This window comes from Aythya marila, assembly GCF_965140915.1.
Source record: "Aythya marila genome assembly, chromosome: 5".
NCBI classification, from domain to species: domain Eukaryota; kingdom Metazoa; phylum Chordata; class Aves; order Anseriformes; family Anatidae; genus Aythya; species Aythya marila.
This window is the reverse complement of record NC_139046.1, coordinates 22421838-22433794: the sequence shown is the minus strand read 5'-3', so window position 1 is coordinate 22433794 and position 11957 is coordinate 22421838. Positions and strand designations below refer to the sequence as shown.

Genomic DNA, 11957 nt, shown 5'->3' with positions numbered 1-11957 from the left:
GTACTGTGGGGGAGAATCCCTTCACAAGTGTAGCCCAGCAATTAGAGCATGAGGAACTTGGTAAAGATTTCTAGTCTTTGTTTTAACCAGAAACTTCCTCATAATTGATTTACTTAACTCTTCTGGGCCTTGGTTTCCTTGTTTGTGAATCTGCAGTTGAGATATCCATCTTCCCAGGGTGACGTATTTAGCTTATGTTTACAAAATGCTCTGTGATACTGCAAGGGAAGTTAATGAGTACAAGGAGTGCTTTCTGTATCTATGAGAATGTAAGGTGCTTTACTTCACCCTAGTTTTGACAGAACACTGGAGGTGAACCAGATCAAGAGGACAGTGTAAGTGAATTTTTCAGGCTTTTTATCTGCATGTTCTGTAAAACCAGGGCCTTAATAATTACTGAGCAGCTTGAAAGAGTGGTCTCAATGCCTCAGGGGTTATGGATACGCAGGAAAAGTTGCGTGGATCTGGGATGGTCCACAGCAAACAGAAGGCAGCCTCTCTGAGTAATGTTTGCTCCTTGAAAAAATAATTTTGCTTCTGTGAAAAAACAAGTCCAGAGACAAATCTGCAAACATAATGGCAGGATTAAGTTTCACATCTCCACTCAGGTAGCTTTCTGAGGAAGACAAAAAATATGGTTTTGCAGATCTGATGATTTCTGACATGGACTCCAAAGTTCATAATGATTATGAGGTCCTAAAGTAAAGTTAATATGCCCTACATGGAACTAATTTCATACATCCCGATGCAATGCTTTTGAATTATATCACATAGAAGTGATCAGAGCAGACTTTGGTCCTTACTCAGATGTTTTATGAAAACACAAATTATGAACTTCTGATCTAGATCAAAATCTAATAAAGTCACCAAGGAATAAAGGTAAGTTAAAGCAGCCACACCTTCAACAGCTGATAAGCAGGATTCTGAGCTGTGAAGGAAGGGCCAGTGTTGAGAGAAAGAGCAGCACTGATCTCTTCTGCTGCACTTAACTTCTTTGGGAGGCCAGCCCCATCTATAGGGCTACCAAGGGCAGCAAAACATTAGAGACAACTAATTGTCCAATCAAGACATGTGGGTGATGCCATATTGGAGATCCCTTAGAGACGCTAGCCCTGCTTCTCTGCATCTTTCTCTCAGATGCTGCTGACACTCCATTGCCGAGTGGATCTGTATCCCCATATGCATTGATTTGTGATATTAAAAATAGCTCCTTCATGCCTGAAGGCTGAGTGAAGAGAGAGAGGCATTCTTTTGTTCCATCGTCTCTGGAGATTCCCCACAGCCACAGTGCCTTTTCAAACAAGCTCAGAGTAACATGTTAGAAACTTATTCTCACACTAGAAGGAGGCAGTCAACATAGAATATAAATTTGTTTAAAAAAAAAAAAAAAAAACACAACACAGAAGATCAAGGTTTAAAGCTTTTGATACTGCCATTGTGTTACTGTAGAATCTTGATTCCTATCCCCTATTCTGGGATATCCCCTAACTGGGGGAGGGCCACCCTGTTACGGGGTGGTAACAGGAGATGGGGACATCAGCTTACTGACTCCCCACTACTTCTGCTGCAATTGCTCCCTGTGCTGGCATGTGCCAGCAGATGTCCCAGCAACCATGGGTTTGCTCTGTTCCTCCTCCTGTGCAGCCCAGCTCTGTCCCCTCATCCAGCATGGACTGAAGTCCTGTTCCTCCACTGCCCCAGCTGCTTCTCCCAGCTGCATCCCAAGCTCTCTATCCAGGCTTTGCTTTTGCACCTCTATCAGCTTCTCTTAGCTTTTATTTTATTTTATTTTATTTTATTTTATTTTATTTTATTTTATTTTATTTTATTTTATTTTATTTTATTTTATTTTATTTTATTTTATTTTATTTTTAATTCTAATTCCCCACCATAATCTGATTCTTTCCCAGGGACTGAGTTTGCAAAATTAAAAGTTGACTCACTTAAAGAGACCAAGAAAAACCCAATCCAGTGTCCTTCCTTTACATACAGTTTTTAACTGCCTGATTAGAACTTCTCACTGGTTCTCTTCTTCCTTTGTAGAAACAGGAAAAGCACTCATTAATCTTCCTCCGTTGCATTTCCACATTTCTGGAGAATTTTAAATCGACAAATGGGGCCTTTTGACCAGTTCACTTTCCTTTGCAGTATATTTTCTCGATTCCTTTTTACCTTTGAGACCTTGTGCACTCGAGCTATTTGCAACGTCTACTTTATACTACACTCAGCTCAACTGATTCGGCATTTCAGGCTTCACAGCTCCTTGCCCATATCCTGACTCAGGAGGCCAGACCTTAAAACACAGTCCTCAATATTACGAGTTCACACAGGAATTACCTATGATTTTATATTGTCTCTGGTCTATCCCTGGCTCAGCTTAGTTTCATGTCATCATTCTCATCATGCTCCTTAAAATAGTCTGCTTTTTCCATCTGGGAATTAGAACTAATGAGAACAACTCTAGAAAGTGGACTCTGCCTTGGCATGAACAACCAGAAGGTCCTCACAAGTAAGCATCCCAAGCTACAAACCTGCTGGTAAGTCCCCATCCCATCCCAGACAGCAAACAACAGGCACAACGTAAGGTTCTGTCTCCTGTACACACTTCGATGATGTGAAACGTGGTGTGAACCCGTCAACGCAAAGCGAAAGAGAGCCCCAGTTCTGTTGCATCTGACAGAAGTGACAATGGGGACTTGCAGCTTAGTGAGCCTAGTCTACACAGGAAACTAAAGTAATTCTAAATTAACATGAGTAATTAGCAGCCTTAGATAACATAATTGCTATGCAGAACTTCCCAGTTTTAGTTAGCATTCTGTATTAACTACTATGTAATTATTAAGGCACCATACTCAGCACCAGCAACTTAATTATCTTTAGTATCACTGCAGTCTCAAGCTTGAATGCTGATGATTAATAAAACATAATTATTTACGTTGTAATTGTGGCATTTTAATTAAACTGAAAATGCACTTCGTTTGCTTTTTGCCACGGTGTTAATTTTTTAAATTAAGGTCAAATCTTTTTGTCAAGCATTTTTTTTATCCCTAATTGCAAGTTAGATAGACTGATCTCTTGTCATCTTAAGAAACCATTGTGACTGGTGGTGACAAATGAGTCTTGGGGTAACAAACCAGCCTTATTTCTACAGAGTTGTGTAATCCCAGTCCTAATAAACAATGACTTGATGTGTTATTTCTCTTAAGTAACTCCAATGCATGTAAGCTCCATTTAATTTTCTTTGCAAGGATGAGTTTGTTATTATGTACATTATGAGAATACTTAGAAAGTCCCACTGAGACCAAAGAATTTACGGACCAACAAGACCAAAGGTGAAAGGGGAAGTGTTGGCTTATGGAAGTGAAATGATCTCCTCATTGTCACCTAATAAGTCACTGTCAGAGACAGAAACAGAGTCAAGGCCTCCCAGCTCTTATTTCTGGGCTTTGTATGCTAGATCTATCTCATCACTCCTCATGTTAGCAAGTTTAGAAATACCAAATGTGTGGAGGTACTTATACCATATTTTCATAACAAGGCTCCTGGCTTTAGAAATAATAAAACTTTTTTTTTTTTTTTTTTTTTTTTTAATGCGTTTTTGTAACTCCTCTGACTTCAGAGGACTTCTTTCTGATTTACACTAGCACAAGATGGATCAGGTCCAAGATTAATAGCTTTCCTCAGAATGCCCGAGTGCAGTTAAAATTTGCTTATGTAGTGGAAGAATGATTTCCCTGCCATTACCCAGAAAAAATGACTATGAATTTTCAGCAACCGGACCAAGTTCAGCCCCAGTTTTTGCCCTCTGAGAGACTCATAATGCTAGCCACTGCAAACTTTATAGGTGAGTTTCAATTTTTTTTTATACACAGTCAGAATATAACTTAACTCAAAATGTCAATGTGTTTGCCTTGGGGAGAATAGGAGGGAGAATTATCTAGTCCATTTCAGGGATTATTCTTAGTTGTGCTTGCTGCATTGCCATATCTTCCAAGTTACAGGACTGGAAGCCTGGAGGTGAAACGGCTTAGCACTGGATCAAAAGCCAGGTTTTGGGAGCACAGTGAGAGTGGATTTGTCATGAAGACTGACTGAAAGCCATGCTAGACAGAAAATGAAGACTGGAAATGATCCAAGGGAAAAAAAAAAAAAATCTGTCTGCTTAGAAAAGAAATGGGTCATGGAAAGGAGGATGCTTGGGGCTGGTCTGCTTAAGACAGAAGCAAGAAATTAGCTGAATTCTGAAACTAAAGGAGGTTCTGTAGGAAGAATACCTGAAAGGTGAGAAGGGGGAAGAGTAGAAAATGTTATAACTGCAGAGCCATTTAAATGTGATTTTAACCTCTGTCCTGGGCAAATCTGAGACCTATGTGTCAGCTCAGCCTGGCACAAGAGGGAAACAGCTGCCTGCCAAGAATGGGGCAACCTTGCCTGTCTATAGAGATAGTGCAAATATCTCTGGAGCTGTATGTTAAACACTTGATGAAAACTTGAACAGGTGTTTAGCTATAGGGAAAAAGAGTCTATGCCCACGGTGCAGATTTATAAGCATGTGCCCATCATTTCTAGCTTTTACAGTGGTCTGGTAAAAAGGCTAATGCCCAAATCTCTTCCCCATCATTGAGGAATAAACAAAACAAAGCATAAAAAAAACAAAAATAAATAAATAAAATACAATGCAAGAGCAGATCAACAGGTAACAAATAAAGACAAGAGCCTTATGTGAGAAAACTCATATAAGTCTTTCCATCCACCTTCAAATTCCCCTTCTACATTTGAAAATCCTCATTTTTTAAGATGTAAATAGCGGTAATTGCAGGGCTGGATGCTATTTTAATTTGATTCTTCTGTTGTAGCTTCTGTGAAGCTTCTGTGGACTTACATAAGCAAAAGAAGAGTCACAAAGCCCCTTGCTCTAGGGATCACTTTGCTATTGTTTTTGCTGCAGATCTCTTAATCTCTGGAGATTATTCTTCAGTTACTTAAGCATTCTGGCTGAATTTCAAGACATTGTAATAATGAGCAGGGTGAGGACAGGGGATTTGTAGGCATTAAGAGAAGCACTTTCATTTTGTCCTGAAGTAGACATATAAAGTTAGGGATGGCAGCTTGATTCTTGAAGCTATTGGAGGCTTTGGGAATGACAGTACTTGCCAATTTAGTGAGAAGATAACAGAGCTGATTTATGCCAGCTAAGGACTGAGCCAGATTCTCTAGTGCAGCACAGCCATCATGAAAGCGTCCTACACGTTGGCCTCATTAGCTTGGAAAGATGTCAGCTGAGTTCTACTGCTTAGGTAAAACAGAAGGATGCTAAAACTTTTCTCAATCAAATTTATTATACATATTTTCATCTGCATCAGGTGAGCAGTGTGCAACTCTTTCTTTCAGAGATAATCTCTGCCAGAGTAATCCCTATTTCTATCACTTCAAGATTACTTAGCTGTTTTACCCTTTGCATGGGGCTTTACCTTAATGCCCCTGGGAAACTCCAGCTGAGGAACAAGTCTATGACCAGTTTTCAAATCAGCATCATGACAAAAATATTATACCAATATTCTTGGGTCTGCAGCAGCTGCCACTAGGTTTCTAGATGGAGTTTAAAATACTTGGATCAATCTGTAAATCCCTAAATTTATGAGATATGGTTACCAGAGGGACTGCCTCTTGATTCCTTTGCAACTGTCCTGACGGAGATTTCTAGGGATGCTTCAGTGGGAATTCTCTGACTATAAATAAAGGAGGTCATGGACAGAATGCTTTTCACGGGGATGGGCTAAGTGCTAGAGGTACCTGGACAGAGTCTATATTTGTAAAAAAAAAAAAAAAAAAAAAAGGGAATTGTTTAGAGCAGTTTTACTACAAACCATAAATATCTGTAGTCCATAGGATAGGAATGAACAGGAAGGCATGAGTCTATGCAGCAGCTTTTATGAACTGATACATATTTAGGGCTTTGAGGCAAGAAGCAGAGTACTGATTTTCTTGTGCAAAACAGTTGCACTTAGGTTTCCTACCCCAATATACATGAATCCTTGGCTGGCACAACTGCCTCAGCTCCCCTTTAAGTCCCTCTCCCCAAAGAAAACTGTGTGGCTTTCCCTGCTATGATTTCTGGGCATTGGCTGTGGTACTGGGGCATTCTGCAGCCATTGCTCGTGGCAGGGTGGCCAAACTGGCCCAGCTATGGTGGAACATCAAAACCTCGCTTTATTCCTTTCACCTACACTAGGGAGTTCTGAATCTTGCTGTACTGAGGAACCATCCTTGAGGATAATAAACAGGGCAACTGGAACAGGGTGTGCAATCAGAACGCTTTGTTTGCCTTGCTTAGATTGAAATGTGCAATCTATGTATAATATTGGGTCCAATCCACTTTCACCTGAAAATACCCATTTAGCTTCCGTGGCTCCAGATCACACCTCCTGAAAAGAACAGCCACAGCAAAACTCTTACAAGAAATCCAAGCTAGTTAAATGTTGACAACTGCTGTGTACAATACTAGTATTTTGATAAAGCAGACAGAGCTACAGAGGTATTATCTCCATGCAATGAATTATATAGATCTTGAATGCTTTGCATAATTGCTCAGTATTTTTCTATTACTTTCATCTAAAGAGCTTTTTATTACAACTACTTGCACCTCCGCATGTTGTCTTTCATATAATGTTTGGTATGTAATACGCTTCTAATTCTGAAAAACTAAAAAAAATTAATTAAAAACATAAATAAATGATCCTATTACATGGTTGAGCATATTCACCTTCCACTTCACAGAGTTCTTCAGAAGAAGGAGCATTGCAAAAGGTCTCAAGATCCACATTTCATTAAACAAGTAAATACAAAGACAGTCATACTAAAATTGCATGGAATATTAAACCACATTTCACTTGAGTATAAACAATATTAGGTTTTGATATAAGCCATTATCAATCAGATGAGTATGCACAGTGCCATTTATTTTATGCCCAATTGCTTTTGCCACAGTTGTTTTCTTCATCAACTCTTTCTTGGTGAATTCAGAGGCAAAATGGGAAAGAAAACAAGCAGACTGCACCGCACAACATTACAGTATTTTGCACATGTTTCTTTAATTTAGGGCTTGGGTTTTTTGTTTTATTTGTTTTAAGTTTAGTTCACTTAGATCTTTCCGACTTTTCATTGATTTATGATTCCTATTGTCATGGCAACACAGAAACTCTGCTCCACCTTTCTTCTCCGTTAGCCTTAATATGAGCCATTGCCTCCCTGGGCATTCAGTAGTCTTTTGAGTGTCATGCTAGTCAGGAGCTGAGTATTCCTGGGCTTGGTTCTCACTGGCAGCACAAACCTAAACAAAGCATAAATCAATGCATTTGCTTCAGAGAATGTTGTCTACAAATTCAAGCAGACATTTGGCCCCTTTTTGGCAATACAGCTAGCTGCTGGACAGTACTTGAATCATAGAACACCCTGAGTTGGAAGGATCCGCAAGGAGCATCAAGTCCAACTCCTGGCTCCACAAAGGACCGCCCAAAAAACAAACCGTATGTCTGAGAGTGTTTGTCCAAACAGTGAAGTTCAACAAGGCCAAGTGCAAGATCCTGAAGCTGAGCCAGGGCAATCCCAAGCACAAATACAGGCTGGGTGGAGATTTGATTGAGAACAGCCCTGACGAAAAGGACTTGGAGGTGCTGCTTGATGTGAAGCTCAACATGAACTGGCAAGGTGCGCTTGCAGCCCAGAAGCCTCCCGTCCCCTGGGCTGCACCAAAAGCAGCGTGGGCAGCAGGGTGAGGGACAGGATTGTCCCCCTCTGCTCTGCTCTTGTGAGGCCCCACCTGGAGCCCTGCGTTCAGCTCTGCAACCCCCTGCACAAGGAGGATGTGGACAAGGACATACTAGAGTGAGTCCAGAGGAGGTTTTATCTCCTGATCTTGTGGTGCCCACACCTGCACACAGTGCTCAAGGTGAGGCCGTCCCAGTGCAGAGCAGAGCAGGACCTCTTCCCTCAGCTGGCGAGCAGTGCTATGCCTGATGCACGCCCTTGTTGTCTGTCAAGGCTGGCTCGTATTCAAGTTGCTACTGACCAGAACCCCCAGATGTAATAACTGTGGAGTTAAGGAGCCCATCTGGTTTTGGTGGATTTAATAAATAATCGCTCTGAGTTCTTTACAACTAAATACCAACTCTTCTATTCTTTTTATATAGGCCAGTTTGAATTTCACGGCTTGGTTCCAGAGTACAATCCCCTGTTTGCTGCCTAGGCTGGAAGGTAAGTAGTGGATGTTAAGAGGATGGCCTCATGCTTAAGGTAATCAATGATACCTTGAGAAACCATATTCTTTCCCTGCCCCTGTGACAGTTCTCAGATAGCACGCTGCAAGATAAGAAGTCACATATTTGACATGGGTTCATTAATTACTTCCTACTCCTTAAGTATCCGATCAGATGTGCTAAGAACTTGCAGCTAAAATTAGCATCACTGAGAACTATTTAATTTATAATGCCCAACACAGAGTGAATAAACAATTTGCATCTAAATCACTCTGTCTCAATTTCCATCTGGAGAATGTGAATAAAAATAACTAACAAGAATGCTGCGGGAGAAAATGTGTGAAGTATTGGCGTGGTACAGTGATGAGTGCCATGGACAGGAAAACCAAGAGGGAAATTAATAATTGTATTTTATAAGGATTTGATTAATATTCAGCAAATACCTGACCTGCTAACCAGTGAGCAATGAGAATAAAATTAACATTTGTTAGCTAAAAGTAAACACTGTCAGACTAAAAGAGGTACAGTCACCTGAAAATAAAATTTTGAACTGAGATTGTATTGCACTATGATCATCTTAAACTCAGGAACTTCCCAACTTCAAGCTGTCTGGCTTTGCAACCTTAGTGATGAAGCTAGTGCTGTTTGTATGAAAAACTGCAAATATGCTGCTGAGTACAATTCCAAAACATTGTAATTGTAAAAAAATAAGGACTCAGCCTCTATGTAGTATGTAAAAAGACTCCATGTTTCATCCTCAAACTTACAGCACATAATCTTTGAATGAATTTTCTTATAACTTACAAGTAAATCCATTAAGTAGATTAAGTGAAATTAATTAAAAACTGGGTCCTAACAGAGATCTATCATCTGTGACTCTTTTGATTTGGATTTGAATGACCTTCCTTACAAATAACATAGTTACTTTCAACATTTCAGATAGCAAAAAATTACCAAAATCCCCTCTTTGAAGACATTAAATGGAAATTAGCAATTGTTATGATTATTTAGGCCAGTGACACACTTGAGTCAAGTTAGCATGTGTCAGCATCTGGGGAGACAGAGTGAAGGAGTGAAGGAGGGGTCTGAATGTCTCAGTCTGCTCAGGCAAAAGCACCTATAAAACTGTTAGCTGGCATGAGGACTCACAAGGGTAAGAAACTGGCAGTTTAAATGCTGATATAGCTGAATAGTGGCTGCCAGGAGGACACTGTCACAAGGGAAGAAAAACAAAACCACAGCCTAAAAGACTGGCAGCTCCTCCTACCAGTATCCTCATATTCTCTTTTCTATATGCCCAGAAGAGATGGGAGCGATGCGGGCTTCCTCAGAGCATGCTGTAGGAGGAAAAACCTAGGTTAAATACCATGTCTGAAATGAATGTCCCAAGAGTGAAGTCTAAGTAGTGTCTGTTCTCATGCTGCTGTTCTTTAAGGTGCCTTCAGACAAAAGCACAGTGAACATGACAACCTTTCTAGAAAGACAAAGGGACTCTAGCATACTCTCTATATTCCCTGTTTTCTCTCTCTCTCTCTTTTTTTTTTTTTTTTTTTTTTTTTTTTTTCCCATAGTACATCTTCCATCTGCAGATCTTTGGAAACAGGCTGTGTCTCAATGCCCCTGTGACCAAGCTACTCCGTGGAGCAAAGAGATGGATCATGCCATAGTCTGTAATGCTGCAGGGAGACAGCATCCCCATGCCAAATCTCAGAGGCTGAAGAAAAAGTCCTCTGCATGCCAGGGGTCCAACTCCTGTTAATCAGGAGTAATAGAGAAATAGACTTTGATCTGAGGTAATGTAATGCTGATCTGCATGAATTACATTAAACACGATCACTTTGATATCTATAGTAGGTGCTCTGGGTGACCAGCCTGTTAACAGAACTCAGCTACCACACAGGGTATATTTGCATTTTTTGTTATTTCTGGTTTGGGAAAGGTTTTATTTTGGATAAAGTGAACTCATGTAAGGCTTCATATCAAGAGCCACAGGGCAGAAGTAGGGCTCTTCTTCCCATTCATCACTGATTTGTTGGCCACAGGTCTGCCCACAAGCGATGGTGGGATGGGAGAGTTTTACTGACAGGCAACTGGCAGCAGCTATGCTGAAGAGAACGATCATATTCCTATGCTCTGTCAGTTTGACGGCCTACAAGGAAGCCACTTCAGTACCAGTTTATGGATTGGAGCTGAAAATGCCTTTTTTTTTTTTTTTTTTTTTTGTGTCATCTAGCAAAAACAGAGGCCTCCGTGCTTGCCTCCTTTCTGCCATGGTAAATAAGCAGGAATAAGTTGCAAATGAGGTGAGACATGTATTTACAGACAGGTCCTAATCCACACAGTAAGTCAAAACTCGTTTAAGTGGGAACAGTGGCTGTATATGTTCATGGAGAGATTAGAGATGTAAGGTTTAATTCTTCAATTTGTACACAAACACTAAATCAATGGGATTCCTGAGTATGCAAAACTCAGCCAAATCAATTGTCTGTCCTGGGTATTAGATTAGACTCTGTCTGCAAGACAAATTGCTATATGTTGACTGCAACCAAAACCAAGACTTCTTTGAAAGGTGCCCTGAAGACTAAGCCACCTCCTAACTGAAAAATGACAGTTTACATTAAAAAAGGCAAAATAATAAAAAAGAATTGTCATTAGGCACTGTATTGATAAAGAGAACCTCTTGCGTTATTTGGCTCAGATCTTTCTGCTCATGTTATAAATGCTATTCTGCTGTTTGTAAATCATGTTAAAAAGTAAGACTTTTATTAAAAAGTAAGACTTTCAACATATTCACATTTTTCATATACATTGTGCAAGCAAGTGCACTGGGCATGGAGGGAAGGTGACTATTGTCAGGCAAACGAAGGAAATTGATCCATTGGCTACCCCAGCTGGCCTCTGTTTACGTGCCTTTAAGTAGTCCATCCTCACTGAACCTGAACTCCCATAAAGCAACACCACCACCTACAGCTCAAACACCAGACTCTCCACCATATGCTAACTGCACCTCTGCCTGTCCTCACCTAAAGATGTCATTACACCTAGGAGAAACAGATTTATTCATTTGGAAATATGCAGTATCATTTTAATTTTCATTATCCATAGTAAGAGCTTGGCTTAGGGGGGAGAGGAGTTGAAGCCAGCACCTCCACACAATGCTTTTAAAGAAAGATTCTTCTCTATGTCTTCACCCTGCACTGACTTCTGCAGTATTGTACTCCCCAGGAAATTCCTGCATGCCTTGTAAGTAGAACTTTCTAGTTCCAGAGCAATCCAAGTTCTTCAGAAACTTGTGTTTCTATGGATAAAAAATATCTGTGTCAGCAATTGGAACTCATGAGCTGCATGTCATGGAGAGAGCCTTCTTTTTCTCCTACTGTAAATGGATACCACAGCATAAAACACAGTTTTACTGCTGTAATTTCCCAGTGATTATTTCTCATTTTGGTTCTTTGTCCCACGTTGCCAACCTCACCATGCTTCTGGCAGGCTGAAAGGGATATTTCCCCCTTTTTCACAGAGGTGAGTACTGGGCTGCATTGCACAGTTGAAAGAACCATGGTCTCCACGGTGACAGAGAGAGAGAAAGCTAAAATCTTGTTGCTTGCAGCTAATAGAAGTTGAAGGGAAGTGAGAAAGCCCACAGATGCTGTTCTGTCCCTTGGCCTTGACCCATTCCTCCCCAAAACAGTACAGCCAATT

General features: G+C 40.5%; 1 protein-coding gene across 9 annotated transcripts in view; it reads left to right on the top strand.

The window, feature by feature from the left end:
* The first annotated feature begins 301 nt into the window (after positions 1 to 301).
* Positions 302 to 11957, top strand: part of BRSK2 (BR serine/threonine kinase 2) — a 324182-nt gene continuing 312526 nt past the window's right edge. For all 9 annotated transcript variants that reach the window (XM_082760889.1, XM_082760892.1, XM_082760891.1 and 6 more), the window contains exons 1-3: positions 302 to 335; positions 6778 to 6835; positions 8190 to 8253. The gene's annotated coding sequence lies outside the window, so the exon portion shown is untranslated. The remainder of the gene's footprint in view (positions 336 to 6777; positions 6836 to 8189; positions 8254 to 11957) is intronic.